At 45.7% G+C, this 15,824-nt stretch overlaps 1 protein-coding gene and 1 long non-coding RNA gene across 3 annotated transcripts in view; one reads left to right on the forward strand and one right to left on the reverse strand.

Moving 5' to 3' along the window:
• Positions 1-3,152, forward strand: part of LOC110070780 (uncharacterized) — a 33,496-nt gene extending 30,344 nt beyond the window's left edge. For both annotated transcript variants that reach the window (XM_078388720.1, XM_078388721.1), the window contains exon 11: positions 1,451-3,152. The gene's annotated coding sequence lies outside the window, so the exon portion shown is untranslated. The remainder of the gene's footprint in view (positions 1-1,450) is intronic.
• LOC144587588 (uncharacterized) lies at positions 2,845-14,983 on the reverse strand. The gene is made up of 2 exons (XR_013542737.1): positions 14,875-14,983; positions 2,845-3,312 (listed from the first exon to the last, which is right to left on the reverse strand). It is a non-coding gene; the product is annotated as an uncharacterized LOC144587588 (long non-coding RNA).
• Between the last annotated feature and the right edge of the window lie 841 nt (positions 14,984-15,824).

Genomic DNA, 15,824 nt, shown 5'->3' on the forward strand with positions numbered 1-15,824 from the left:
GTGAGCTATTTTTCTTCTTCCTTTGAGCTGTTTTCTCAGTTACTTCTCTAATAATCTCTGAGATATACAGAAAATTTAGCATGTTTCTTGCAATTTTACCAGCTGTGGTCTCTTTGCCCAGTATGATACCATCACGTCATGATGGCAGACTTACTTGAGGCAGCAGCAACAGAGTGTACCTCTGCTCACCAAAAGGAGGTGTAGCATCAACTTCTGTTTTCGACAGCTCATATTTAAGGGAGGGCTCATGATACTACCAATAATAGGTTTTGAAAACCCATTTGTTGTTGTTTAGTAGTTAAGTCGTGTCTGAATCTTTATGACCCCGTGGACCCCTATGGTTGATAACCCATAGATGTTCCCAGATTCTGTCCTCAGGATCTTAGCAGGGCATCTCTGATAGCAGGGTTGGGAAGGTGCATCCTGCCAGACTAGTCAAAATGGACTTCACTGACCTGGAGACACAAATCATTTAACAGTAGGAGTCACATCACACATTCAAGGAAATGCACATTTTTTCTCCTCTTATTGATGGAGACATCAGGCATGCAAATGAAACCTTTTCCTCTCCTAGCTGATGAAATGCAATACAAAAGTAAGCTAATTGATGCAAATGCAGATTGGGGCACATTCCAAATAAACAGGCAGTCTTTCCTTTTAAGAAAGCATTGCCATTAAGGCTGTGTTGACTGTAGCACCTCATTTGGTTCTCAGTCAGCTTTATGTGTCAGGGTGTGATTAGGCAGTCATTTAGTTCACTTTTGGGTGTGCCTACAGCATGGTCTGGTTCAGTCTGTTTTCTGGTTACCAGATAATATTGCACACAGGAGATTGTGAATGAACCCAATGCTGCTCCATGCTCAATCCAGACCTTTTTGGTCCAACAGCTGGGCTGTTCGATATCTCTCTCTCTCTCTCTCCCTCCCCTCCCCCTTTCTTTCTCTCTCTGTCTGAGCTGGCTGGAGCAATTTGCACCTGATTGTATTTGGACAGAAGGATCATTTCTGCAGGGTAGCTTTAAACATCACACCCACCAAAGTGAACCTTTCTGGTCCAGTCCAACATGATCTTCATATTGCTGTCTGATTACACTCTCAAAATGCTGTCTTTAGGACTGCAACCTTGCCCAAATTGAATTCTTACTTTGAGATCTAAATTTGAATAATTAACATAGCAATGGTGAGCTTGTAGACCAAATTACACCACCTATGCACAAAAGTGATATATCAGGAAGCCTGGGAAATCTGAACAAGTATAGAATATACTTAGCAAGTAGACACCTAAAGGGACTGAACATGTAGCTTTGACAGGGAACCCTGGCTGTAGAATCTTTCCAGTCTATGTATATGTTTTCCACCTTGTGAACCACACTCTCCTAAGATATCCCTGTGTCTGTTTTCCAAAGGGTGAAAAACACTGCATCTTTTGGTGACTTTGGCTTGTGTTTCAGGTTGGAAGTTCGTGGCGATGGAGGAGATTGTGCTTATTTGGACAATGAGTTCAGAGCCAGTTCAGCCAGGTGCCGAACAACATTCTGTTGGATGTGCAGCAAACCGGATATGTCGGAACAGCCAAAGTAAATGAAAAAGATGATCAGACAAGGGGGGTACCCAGAAGCAGCCCAAAGCAAAACAGATGCAGAATTGAAAATGACCAAACAACATTAGTTATAACTTCAGCCCACAACTGAGACCACTCACATACATAGAAGAAATTCTATGCCTCTTTTGGTTCTGCTGGACCTCTCGGTGGCTTTCTGTTGAGAGTTTGGTACTGAAACCCGTGTGAATTCCAGTAAAAATGTGCAGCAAGAAGTGCCAGCCGGTTGGGCAGAATTAGTAAGAAGTTTCCCTTTTTTATACCCGCCCCTCACCAAACACTAGCACTTAAAAATAACACTCAGGAGGCCTTTTTTGTATAAAAGGAAGAAATCTATATTCTACTCACGTAGATAAGCATTTAGAAGGTTTCAGGTAGATACAGAAAAAAATAGCAAAAACAATGTCCTTCTGCTTTGGCCCCACGTGGCTGGAGGGATTTCCAGGCTCAGTGGGCCGGCATGGAGTTCTTACATCTTTCCAGGTGAAGAGCGTGTGCAAGAATGGTTACCAACAATGGTGGTTCAATCACCTCATGGCCAGGAGGGCTGGAAACAGGGGTGGAGCCTCCCTACCCGGGAACAACAAACTCCCACTAATTGGTCAGCATGCAAACAAACGAGCAAACAAGTTAGTTTGTGTTGCAGGCCCTTCCCATTTGAAATTTACATCTAGATTGCTTGACCATCCAACACTTTCAATACCATCAACCATGGTATCCTTGCTGGGATGGGACTTGTACACAGCTCCTGGATTCACCTCTGAGCCTGGATGCCCAGGTTTTGCCAGTGGCCATGAGTGCCTTTGTAGAGTTAAAACTACGACCATTCCTGGAGAGCTCTCATCTGACCACGGTGACACTTGCCTTGGTAAAGTCAGCTCCTCCAAAGCATTGCAGCCTGATTGCTGACTAGCACGGGTTAAAGAGATGAAATAACCTCCCTATTACAGCAGCTCCACTGGCTGCCAATTCATTTCTGGGCAGAATTCAAAGTGCTGGTTTTAACCTCTAAAGCTCTAAATGACCGGGGTCCAAGTTATCTCATGGACCATGTCTCCTTTTATGAGCTTGCTTGCGTATTAAGTTAATCAGGAGAGGCCTTTCCCTCTCTTAAGTTCCCTTAAGTTGCACTGGTGACTCAACTCAGGCTCAACTTGTTTTTGTTTTTTTTCCCCATGACTCGGGCACAACTCGTGACTCGGAACCCACCCCCTTCCTTTTTTTCCCCCTGGGAAAAAGAACTTGTTTTTCATAGATAGAAGTAAAGTAAATTCGAGAAGTCTTTAAAGTGATACATTTAAAATTTTAATAATGCCTGAATTTTATTCCTAAAATCTTGCTGCTGTGCATACAGTGGTGCCTTGACTTACAACCATAATCCGTTCCAGAAGATGGATATAACTTGAATTGGTCGCAAGTCGAAGCACCATTTCCCATTGAAATGCATTGGAACAGGATTAATCCATTCCAGCATTTAAAAAAATACCAAAAAATAAAAATAAAGCACACAGAAAGCCCCATCAGAAGGTGCTGGGGATTTTAAAAAAAACAAACCAACCAAAAATAAAGGAGTAAGCCTTGTCAGAAGGTACTGGGGCTGCAAAAAAAATCACCAAAAAACAGAACAACAACAACCACCCCAGCCCAAAACCACGCTGCAAAAACACCCACCCAGAACAGTTTTTAAAAAGCAAAAAGCAGCACCTTACCTTACTGTGACAAACCCAGACCTACTGGGATCTGCCACAGTTTCACTAAGCTGCCACCAACCATTCCCTATAAGAAGTCACACAGACCAGGGATGGATTTTTAACAAATAAAAGAACAAGGTTTATTAAATAACACACAGGGAAAATAAAATGATCAGGTGAATAAGATACAGTAACGTGGCTTAGTCTCAATCATACATACACACAGTTTGGTTCACACAGAACACTTAACTTGAAGCACAGACCCTGAACCTATCAGTTCTGGCTAACCATACAGACACCTGAACCTATCAGGTTGGTACTGACTGACACACAGTAGTACCCTGTCTGACACACAGACTCCCACACCAGCTTCTTCTTCCCAGCTTCTCCTCCAGCTTCTAAACTTCTCCACACAGGATCCACATATATATACAGTACAGCCCCTCCTCCTGATGTCCCGCCTTCCACTCCCCATAGGATGGAACTTTCCCTCCAAACCCATGACAGACAGGTAACATCAGTGCTGTATGTAACACCTCCCCTCTTTATAAGTTGTTTTGTAGGGGGAAAGCTAAAGTGCTTTTCTCCAAAAAACAACCTGGACCCAAAACAAACAAAAACAGTCATATAATAACATACAATACCATACTTACTTATACTTACACTCTATTAGGCATTTAAACATTTATCATTAACAATACATCAAGTTACCTTTATTCATACAAACCAACATGTTTAATAAACAGACACATTTGACTTTTTGTCATCAAAATATATACATAGTCCATGTTTCTTTCGCCGTCTTCATTCTTCAGGTCTTCTTGACAAGGCGTCAGCAACACAGTTCACTGACCCTCTGACCACCTTCACTTCAAAGTCATAGTCTTGCAGGTTTAAAGCCCACCTCATAAGTTTGCTATTGTGGGTTTTCATTGTCTTTAACCATTGCAGTGGTGAATGGTCAGTGCACAGAACAAAATGTCTTCCCCAGATGTAAGGCTTGGCCTTCTGGATCGCGTAGACTATGGCCAGGCACTCCTTTTCCACGGTTGCCAAATGTCTCTCACCTTTCTGGAGTTCCCTACTCAGGTAGGACACTGGATGCTGGTCACCATTCTCATCCTCCTGGCAAAGAACTGCTCCTACCCCGCTGTTAGACGCATCGGTGTAGATGATGAACTCCCGGTCGAAGTCTGGAGCACGCAGCACTGGATAGTTGATGAGCGCCTCCTTCAACCTCCGGAACGCCTCCTCACAGTCGCTGGTCCACGGGATGCGGTCATCAGCCTTCTTCCTCGTCAGATCGGTCAGCGGAGCCGCAATCTCGCTAAACCTCGGGATGAACTTTCTGTAGTAGCCCACCAAACCAAGAAATGATTTGACTTTTTTCTTGGTGTTGGGTCTGGGCCAATCACGAACTGCTTCTATCTTGGCCTCGAGGGGTTTTATCACTCCTCCCCCTACTATGTGACCCAAGTATTTTATTTCTGGGCTACCCAGCTGCAGTTTGTTCTCTTTGCAGGGCCTAGGCCAAAGCACTTCCTCCCCTGGGTCAAAGTGCCTCTCCCTGCCTTCCTGGTCATCCCAAGTTTTCTTTCTGACCTTTTGAGCTTGCAGGGTCTCTGCTGCTAGCTCTAGGTTTCTCTTTAAGTCATTCCTCAAGGTGTCTATGTATGTCACAACGTCTTGTGGGTCATCCTGGGTGATCTGCTCCCAATTTTGTTTGATCAAATCAAGGGGCCCTTTCACCCTTCTCCCAAATAAAAGTTCAAACGGACTGAACCCGGTACTGGCTTGTGGCACTGATCGATAAGCAAACAAAAGGGATTGCAGCTTCTGGTCCCAATTGTTTGGATTCTCTGCCAAGTAAGCCCTAATCATGCGCATTAGAGTCCCATTGAACTTCTCAGTTAACCCATTACTTTCAGGGTGATAGGCAGTGGTTTCCTTGTGCTTAATTCCACAGATTTGCCATAACCGTTTCATGAGCTTCGATGTGAACGATGCGCCCAAATCTGTGATTATTTCTGAGGCAAATCCCATCCTGGACATATACCCCACCAAGGCATCTGCCACTGTGTTAGTTTCAATGTTAGTCAAGGGAATGGCTTCAGGGTACCTCGTGGCATGGTCCACAATGGTGAGAATGAACCTGTTCCCCCTCTTTGTGGCCTTGGGCAAAGGTCCCACAATATCCACCCCTATGCATTTGAACGGAGTGTCAATCACAGGCAAAGGGCACAACTTTGCTTTGGTCCTGTCGCGGCTATTCCCCTGCCTTTGACACACATCACATTGTTTACAGAACTCCCTGATCTGCTTCCCTATGTCAGGCCAGTAAAAATTCTGTGTGATTCTCTGCTGTGTTTTGTTCACCCCTAAGTGCGCAGCAAACATGTCAGAGTGCCCCCTTTGTAAGATCATGGGGCGATACTTTTCAGGTACCACTAGCTGACTTCGGATCCCATCTCCCCCTTTTGAGATATTCCTCAGGGTCTCTCTATACAAAATCCCCTTTTTCTCTAGAAATCTCACTGGGGTTTCAGGTGTTAGCTGGGCGTCAGTCACCTGTTCAAAACACTTTTGGAGAGTGGCGTCTGCCTTTTGCTCTTGGCCAAATCGGCTGTCTGTGGTTAAGGTTTCCACCACAGCTTCTGAACTCCCCTCTGCTTCTGTCTCTGGCTCATCAGTAACCCCCTGAACTGTCCCCGTGGTGGCTTGTGAACGTGTAATCACTAGCACCCGTTTCACATGTTCAGCCAGATCATTTCCCACGAGCACGGCTGCTGGCAGAGTCGATGAAATCGCTAGCCGCCAAACTCCCCTCCAGCCTTGAAAGTTCACAGGTACCTCCGCTACTGGCAGTGAGTGTTACATACAGCACTGATGTTACCTGTCTGTCATGGGTTTGGAGGGAAAGTTCCATCCTATGGGGAGTGGAAGGCGGGACATCAGGAGGAGGGGCTGTACTGTATAAATATGTGATGCGTGTGTGGAGAAGCGAAGCAGACGAAGCAGCAGCTGGGAAGAAGGAGTTGGTGTGGGAGTCTGTGTGTCAGACAGGGTACTACTGTGTGTCAGAGTACCAACCTGATAGGTTCAGGTGTCTGTTGGTTAGCCAGAACTGATAGGTTCAGGGTCTGTGCTTTAAGTTAAGGTTCTGGGTGAACCAAACTGTGTGTATGTATGAGTGAGAATAAGCCACGTTACTTTATGTTATTCACCTGATTGTTTTATTTACCCTGTGTGTATTTAAAATAAACCTTATTCTTTTTATTGTTTAAAAATCCATCCCTGGTCTGTGTGACTTATTATAGGGAATGGTTGGTGGCAGCTTAGTGAAACTGTGTGACATATCCCAGTAGGTCTGGGTTTGTCACATTGATTGGTGTCCAGCGTGTGGGATACGACTGGTCCAGTTGCCCAGCGGTCCAGCAAAGCCTTGGCAAGTGTGCCCAGAGCAAGGGGGGTCTAGTCAGGGACAGTCTGAGGCGCGTAGGTAATCTTCTAGGTGTACCTCACGGGGAGGTGCGCTAGTAGAAGAACGTGCCAACTGGGGAGACTTAGATTAAGGTGCTCTGAGGCAGCCTAGTTTTGGCGGGAAAAAGCTGAGGCAAAACTGCGTAGCAACAGTGATCTAGCTTGCCAGCTGAGAGGCCCAGCAGAGGGGGGTAGGCTCTGACTCGATACTGTTGCAAGTTAGTGCTGAAGAACAGCAGCAATCTCTAGGGAGAGCTGGTTCTGAGGCAAGAAGGAAAAAAGTGGTCGTTTTATTTTGAGGCTTGACTTTTAAAGCAGCTTGTTCTGAGGGGGGATTATGCCCTTGACTCGAAGCCAGATGGCCGATATGAGTGAAGTGAAAGACCCCCAGATTGACCAAGGTTCTGAGGATGAGTTTGGCTCAGTGCAGGGTGACAGCACAGGAGAGCAGAACCCAGAACTTAGAAAAATGCTCATAGCCCAACAGCATGAACTGAGGATGAGGCAATTTGAAGTGGAGGAAAGGGAAAGGGAAAGAGAAGAAAGGGAAAGAGAGAAACAGCGGCAATTTGAGTTAGAGAGAGAGAGAGAGAGAATGGAGAGAGAAGAAAGAATGGAGAGAGAGAAAATTGCTCTGGAAAAAGAAAGAATGGCGTTTGAATTAAGAAAACTGGAAATAATGAACCAGAACAATAATAATAACAATAGGGATTCTGAGGGAGGCCAACTGTCTAAGGCTGACCTGAAGAAATTCCCTGTGTACCACAAGGGAGATTGTCCTGAGGTGTTCTTTTCCTTAGTGGAAAAAGCGTTTGTGGACTTCTCAGTGAGGGAAACTGAGAAGATGACCATCATGCGGTCTTTAATCAGTGGTAGCCTGGCTGAGGTTTATGCCGAGATGCCTGAGGAACTGATGAAAGATTTTGCAGAGTTTAAAAAACTGGTGTTTGCCAGACATGGGATAAATGCAGAGCAGCTGAGACAAAGATTCAGGTCCCTAACCAAGAAGCCAGAGCAGACTTTTACCCAAGTGGGGGCCCAATTGGTGAGGCTGCTTGAGAAATGGCTATCGCAGGAGGGGACAGAGACCTATGAGCAGCTTAAAGACTTGATAGCCCTGGAACAGTTCTATTCAGTCCTGCAAGGGGAATTGAAATTCCAGGTGAGGGAAAGGAAACCGAAGTCTGTGGCAGCAGCCGCAGAGATCGCAGATTTTATTTCCCAAATAAGAAAGCCCTTGGGTGAGGGGAAATCTGTAGGTAAACCCAAAGAAACCTACAGCAAGTACTCTCAGGGACCAGGGAGAAGCCAGCAAGGGGGAGGGGCCCATGGTGAAGGGAAGCCCTCAGACATGAAACCAAGACCTCAGATTTTGGAGGGAAAACCAAAACAAGATGAGAGAGAATCAAAATACACCAGAAAATGTTATTTCTGTCAGGGAAAGGGTCATCTAATCTCAGAGTGTCAGAAATTAAAGCAGCTAAAAGGAATGGTGCCTCAGGAGTCTAGTGGGACCAAGCCAAAAGCTGTGTTCTGTGTCCAGAAAGAGCAAGGCTCAGTGTCACAGAGGGAGCCTGTTGCTACGGCTACTCAGTCTGGAACAGCTACCTCTGCTGATCAGGCTGAGGAAAGTGGTCCTCTTATAGAGGTAAAGCGCTGCTTGCTGGTGAAAACAGATTCTCAGTTGTTTGAGACAGCCGGGGTGGACGTAGGAATACTTGACCGTCAGTATAGGGGGCTGCGGGACACTTGTTCCCAGGTAACCCTGTGCCATCCAGATATTATTCCCCGGGAGTTTATAATCCCAAATGAGAGCATAAAGGTAGCAGGTATTGAGGGGCAGGTAATCTCTCTGCCAGTAGCAGAGGTACCTGTCAACTTTCAAGGCTGGAGGGGAGATTGGCGGCTAGCGATTTCATCGACTCTGCCAGCAGCCGTGCTCGTGGGAAATGACCTGGCTGAACATGTGAAAAGGGTGCTAGTGATTACACGCTCACAAGCCACCACAGGGACAATTCAGGGGGGTAATGATGAGCCAGAGACGGAAGCAGAGGGGAGTTCAGAAGCTGTGGTGGAAACCTTAACCACAGACAGCAGATTTGGACAGGAGCAAAAGGCAGACGCCACTCTCCAAAAGTGTTTTGAACAGGTGACTGACGCCCAGCTAACACCTGAAACCCCAGTGAGATTTCTGGAGAAAAAGGGGATTTTATATAGAGAAACCCTGAGAAATATCTCAAAAGGGGGAGATGGGATCAGAAGTCAGCTGGTGGTGCCTGAAAAGTATCGCCCCATGATCTTACAAAGGGGTCACTCTGACATGTTTGCTGCACACTTAGGGGTGAACAAAACACAGCAGAGAATCACACAGAATTTCTACTGGCCTGACATAGGGAAGCAGATCAGGGAGTTCTGTAGACAATGTGATGTGTGTCAAAGGCAGGGGAATAACCGCGACAGGACCAAAGCAAAGTTGTGCCCTTTGCCTGTGATTGACACTCCGTTCAAATGCATAGGGGTGGATATTGTGGGACCTTTGCCCAAGGCCACAAAGAGGGGGAACAGGTTTATCCTAACAATTGTGGACCATGCCACAAGGTATCCTGAAGCCATACCCTTGTCTAACATTGAAACTAACACAGTGGCAGACGCTTTGGTGGGGTATATGTCCAGGATGGGATTTGCCTCAGAGATAATCACGGATTTGGGAGCATCATTCACATCGAAGCTCATGAAACGCTTATGGCAAATCTGTGGTATTAAGCACAAGGAAACCACTGCTTATCATCCGGAAAGTAATGGGTTAACTGAGAAGTTCAATGGGACTCTAATGCGCATGATTAGGGCTTACTTGGCAGAGAATCCAAACAATTGGGACCAGAAGCTGCAATCCCTTTTGTTTGCTTATCGGTCAGTGCCACAAGCCAGTACCGGGTTCAGTCCATTTGAACTTTTATTTGGGAGAAGGGTGAAAGGGCCCCTTGATTTGATCAAACAAAATTGGGAGCAGATCACCCAGGATGACCCACAAGACGTTGTGACATACATAGACACCTTGATGAATGACCTAAGGAGAAATCTAGAGCTGGCAGCAGAAAACCTGCAAGCTCAGAAGGTCAGACAGAAAACATGGTATGACCACAAAGCTAGAGAGAGGCACTTTGACCCAGGGGAGGAAGTGCTTTGGCTTAGGCCCTGCAGAGAGAATAAACTGCAGCTCAAATGGGCAGGACCATATAGGGTCATTTCCAAGATGTCAGACCTGAACTACCTTATAGAGCAGGAGGAGAACCAAGCAAGGAGGGTGGTTCATGTGAATGCCCTAAAACCCTACTACAGAGGGGAACAGAGGGTTTTATTCGCGATAAAAGCAGCTGAGAGTGAGGAAGCTGAATTACCCTTCTGGGAGGGTAGAGGGGAAGTAAAATACAACCCAGAGGAGGTAAAGATTAGTCCTGCACTCACCCAAGACCAGCAGCAAGAACTAAGGATGCTGCTTAGTAGATATCAACAGGTGTTTTCCAACAAGCCGGGGATAGTGAAGGGAGTGATGCATCGGATCCACACAGGGGATGCACCCCCGCAGGCAGTATCCCCATACCGAGTAACGGGACCCTATAGGGACAAGGTGCGGAAGGAGCTGGACGAGATGCTGAGGGAGAACATAATCGTCCCCTCTTCTAGTCCTTGGTCCTCTCCGATAGTCCTTGTGGACAAGCCTGATGGGAGCATTAGGTTTTGTGTCGATTACAGGAAATTAAACCGTGTAACCACTCCTGATGCCTACCCAATGCCCAGGCTAGACAACCTGATTGAAACCATAGGGGGTTGTCGGTTCATCTCATCATTGGACCTGGTAAAGGGATATTGGCAATTAAGAATTGATCCCAGGGATCAAGAAAAGACTGCCTTTTGCAGCCCTTTTGGTCTCTATGAGTTTCGAGTCCTGAGCTTTGGTCTCAGAAATGCACCAGCCACATTCCAAAGGCTGATGGACCAGACCTTGGCAGGGCTCAGTGACTTTACAGTGGCCTACATTGACGACATAGGGATCTTCAGTAATACCTGGGAAGATCACCTGATACACCTGGAGTTAGTGCTGCAGAGGTTAAGTGCAGCAGGGCTAACAGTAAAGGCCAGCAAGTGTCAGCTGGGTAGCCCAGAAATAAAATACTTGGGTCACATGGTAGGGGGAGGAGTGATAAAACCCCTGGAGGCCAAAATAGAAGCTGTTCGTGATTGGCCTAGACCCAACACCAAGAAAAAAGTCAAATCATTTCTTGGGTTGGTGGGCTACTACAGAAAGTTCATCCCGAGGTTTAGCGAGATTGCGGCTCCGCTGACCGATCTGACGAGGAAGACGGCTGATGACCGCATCCCGTGGACCAGCGACTGTGAGGCGGCGTTCCAGAGGTTGAAGGAGGCGTTAATCAACTATCCAGTGCTGCGTGCTCCAGACTTCGACCGGGAGTTCATCATCTACACCGATGCGTCTAACAGCGGGGTAGGAGCAGTTCTGTGCCAGGAGGATGAGAATGGTGACCAGCATCCAGTGTCCTACCTGAGTAGGAAACTTCAAAAAGGTGAGAGACATTTGGCAACCGTGGAGAAGGAGTGTTTGGCCATAGTCTACGCGATCCAGAAGGCCAAGCCTTACATCTGGGGAAGACATTTTATTCTGTGTACTGACCATTCACCATTGCAATGGTTAAAGACAATGAAAACCCACAATAGCAAACTTATGAGGTGGGCTTTAAACCTACAGGACTATGACTTTGAAGTGAAGGTGGTCAGAGGGTCAGTGAACTGTGTTGCTGACGCCTTATCAAGAAGACCTGAAGAATGAAGACGGCGGAAGAACATGGACTATGTGTATATAATGATGACAAAAAGTAAAATGTACCTGTTTGTGAATTGGGGTTGTATGAATAAAGGTAAATTAATGTAATGTATATGGTAAATGTTTAAATGCATAATTGCTATGGTTAACTTAGAGTATAAGGATAAGTAAGTATTATATGGTATGTATAACTGTTGTTGTGTATTTTGTACAGGTTGTTTTTTGGTGAAAAGCACCTTAGCTTTCCCCCTACAAAACAACTTTTAAAGAGGGGAGGTGTTACATACAGCACTGATGTTACCTGTCTGTCATGGGTTTGGAGGGAAAGTTCCATCCTATGGGGAGTGGAAGGCGGGACATCAGGAGGAGGGGCTGTACTGTATAAATATGTGATGCGTGTGTGGAGAAGCGAAGCAGACGAAGCAGCAGCTGGGAAGAAGGAGTTGGTGTGGGAGTCTGTGTGTCAGACAGGGTACTACTGTGTGTCAGAGTACCAACCTGATAGGTTCAGGTGTCTGTTGGTTAGCCAGAACTGATAGGTTCAGGGTCTGTGCTTTAAGTTAAGGTTCTGGGTGAACCAAACTGTGTGTATGTATGAGTGAGAATAAGCCACGTTACTTTATGTTATTCACCTGATTGTTTTATTTACCCTGTGTGTATTTAAAATAAACCTTATTCTTTTTATTGTTTAAAAATCCATCCCTGGTCTGTGTGACTTATTATAGGGAATGGTTGGTGGCAGCTTAGTGAAACTGTGTGACATATCCCAGTAGGTCTGGGTTTGTCACATTGAGATCACCTGCCCCTCAATCCCTGCCACCTTCATGCTCTCATTTGGGATTACATACTCCCTAGGAATAATATCTGGATGGCACAGGGTCACCTGGGAACAAGTATCCCTTAGCCCCCGATACTGATGGTCAAGTATTCCTACGTCCACCCCTGTGGTTTCAAACAACTGAGAATCTGTTCTCACGAGCAAGCAGCGCTTGACCTCCACAAGAGGACCATTTTCCTCAGCCTGATCAGCACATGTAACTGTTCCAGATTGAGTAGCCATGGCAACAGGCTCCCTCAGTGACAAGGAGCTTTGCTCTTTCTGGACACAGAACACAGCTTTTGGCTTGGTTCCACTCGAATCCTGAGGCACAATTCCTTTTAGCTGCTTTAATTTCTCACACTCTGAGATTAGATGGCCCTTTCCCTGACAGAAATAACATTTTCTGCTATATTTTGAGTCTTTCTCATCTTGTTTTGGTTTTCCCTCCAAAATCTGAGGTCTTGGTTTCATGTCTGAGGGCTTCCCTTCACCATGGGTCCCTCCCCCTTGCTGGTTTCTTCCTGGTCCCTGAGAGTACTTGCTGTAGGTTTCTTTAGGTTTTCCCATCGATTTCCCCTCACCCAAGGGCTTTCTTATTTGGGAAATAAAATCTGCGATCTCGGCTGCTTCTGCCACAGATTTCGGTTTCCTTTCCCTCACCTGGAATTTCAGTTCCCCATGCAGGACTGAATAGAACTGTTCCAGCGCTATCAAGTCTTTGAGCTGCTGAAAGGTCTCTGTCCCCTCCTGAGATAGCCATTTCTCTAGCAGCCTCACCAATTGGGCCCCCACTTGGGTAAAAGTCTGCTCTGGTTTCTTGGTGATTGACCTGAATCTTTGCCTCAGCTGTTCCGCATTTATCCCATGTCTGGCAAACACCAGTTTTTTAAACTCAGCGAAATCTTTTAGCAGCTCCTCTGGCATCTCTGCATAGACTTCGGCCAGGCTGCCACTGATTAAAGATCGCATGATGGTCATCTTCTCAGTTTCCCTTACTGAGAAGTCCACAAACGCTCTTTCCACTAGGGAAAAGAACACCTCAGGACAATCTCCCTTGTGGTACACAGGGAATTTCTTCAGGACAGCTTTAGACAATTGGCCTCCCTCAGAATCCCTATTGTTATTATTGTTCTGGTTCATCATTTCCAATTTTCTTAACTCAAACGCCATCCTTTCTTTTTCCAGAGCAATTTTCTCTCTCTCTAATCTTTCCTCCTTTTCCATTCTCTCTCTCTCTAATTCGAAATGTCTCTGTTTCTCTCTTTCCCTTTCCTCCATTTTCTCTCTCTCTAATCTTTCCTCCACTTCAAATTGCCTCATCCTCAGTTCATGCTGTTGGGCTATGAGCATTTTCCTGAGTTCTGGGTTCTGTTCTCCCGTGCTGTCACCCTGCACTGAGCCAAATTCATCCTCAGAACCTTGGTCTACCTGTGGGTCTTTCACTTCACCCATTTCTGCCATTTGGCTTCGAGTCAAGGGCATAATCCCCCCCCCCCCAGAACAGGCTGCTTTCAAAAGTCAAGCCTCAAAATAAAGCGACCACTTTTTTTTTCTTTTCTTTTGCCTCAGAACCAGCTTTCTATAGATTGCTGCTGTTCTTCAGCACTAACTTGCAACAGTTGCGAGCCAGAGTCTACCCCCCTCTGCTAGGCCTCTCAGGAGGCAGGCTAAATCACTTCTACTTTACACAGTTTTGCCTCAGCCTTTTTCCCGCCAAAACAGGTTGCCTCAGAGCTCCCTAATCTAGTCCCCAGTTGGCACGTTCTTCCACTAGCGCACCTCCCCGTGAGGTACACCTAGAAGATTACCTACGCGCCCTCAGATTGTCCCTGACTAGACCCCCCTTGCTCTGGGCACACTTGCCAAGGCTTTGCTGTACCACTGGACAACTGGACCAGTCGTATCCCACACGCTGGACACCAATCAATGTGACAAACCCAGACCTACTGGGATATGCCACAGTTTCACTAAGCTGCCACCAACCATTCCCTATAAGAAGTCACACAGACCAGGGATGGATTTTTAACAAATAAAAGAACAAGGTTTATTAAATAACACACAGGGAAAATAAAATGATCAGGTGAATAAGATACAGTAACGTGGCTTAGTCTCAATCATACATACACACAGTTTGGTTCACACAGAACACTTAACTTGAAGCACAGACCCTGAACCTATCAGTTCTGGCTAACCATACAGACACCTGAACCTATCAGGTTGGTACTGACTGACACACAGTAGTACCCTGTCTGACACACAGACTCCCACACCAGCTTCTTCTTCCCAGCTTCTCCTCCAGCTTCTAAACTTCTCCACACAGGATCCACATATATATACAGTACAGCCCCTCCTCCTGATGTCCCGCCTTCCACTCCCCATAGGATGGAACTTTCCCTCCAAACCCATGACAGACAGGTAACATCAGTGCTGTATGTAACACTTACCAGGAAGCCTCCTCTGATCTCACACTCTCTAACTGCCAGGTCAAAAGAGCTACAAAGAAGCAGCCTCATCGCCAGCTACAGTTAGCAATTTGAATTTCCCACCCTTTCCTCCTGCCTTTTTCTGTTTGTAAGTAGAAGCTCTCGCCACAAGTCGAAGCAAAATTTTGCGGTTGGAGCTGGTTGTAACTCAAAATGGTAGTAAGTAGGCACGTACATAAGTCGAGGCACCACTGTATTTAGCATTTCTCACTGCTTTTTGCAAATAAATACATAACAAATTCACTCTATTTTTTGCATCAGTTTTCTATATAAAAAGGTGAAATCCAAAGAAACAAAACAAAGCAAAACAATAAACAAAAAATGAGACAAAACATGTGGCACCTTAAAGACTAATTGTTATATTTTAGCGTAAATTTTTGTGGACATGTCCACTTGGTCAGATATTAAGGGACAGAATGGAATTGAATGAAATGTAGATAAAACATCTGTTTCACATTCTAAATAAATACTCCTTGGTTACATGCAGTAATTAGTCCTGTGTTTGTTTTACAGTCCATTTGTGAAAATAATGTATTGCTTTGTTACGTTTCTTTGGATTTTGCTTGTTATACTTGCACATGCACACTGACACAACTACCTCTTGAAACTTTTGAAAAGCTTATTCCGGGCACTTTTTTCCAGCTCTTCGCACTGAAGTTATGCATTTACTGGAGCCTCAGCTTCAGGAACTGTCCTTCCAGTGAGCACTCAGGGTTGATTTCCTTCAAAATGGATAGGTTTGTTCTCTTTGCAGTCTAGGGGACTCTCAAGAGGCTCCTCCAGCACAGTTTGTCTTGTGAGGCACCACTGTATTAATTTTTGCTCTAGAAAACACATTAGGGCTTATTTTCAAGGGATGTTTTTTTCATGTACAACAGTCTAGGTAAAGGTAAAGGTTCCCCTTGACATTT

Source organism: Pogona vitticeps, chromosome 2 (assembly GCF_051106095.1).
Source record: "Pogona vitticeps strain Pit_001003342236 chromosome 2, PviZW2.1, whole genome shotgun sequence".
Classification (NCBI taxonomy): domain Eukaryota; kingdom Metazoa; phylum Chordata; class Lepidosauria; order Squamata; family Agamidae; genus Pogona; species Pogona vitticeps.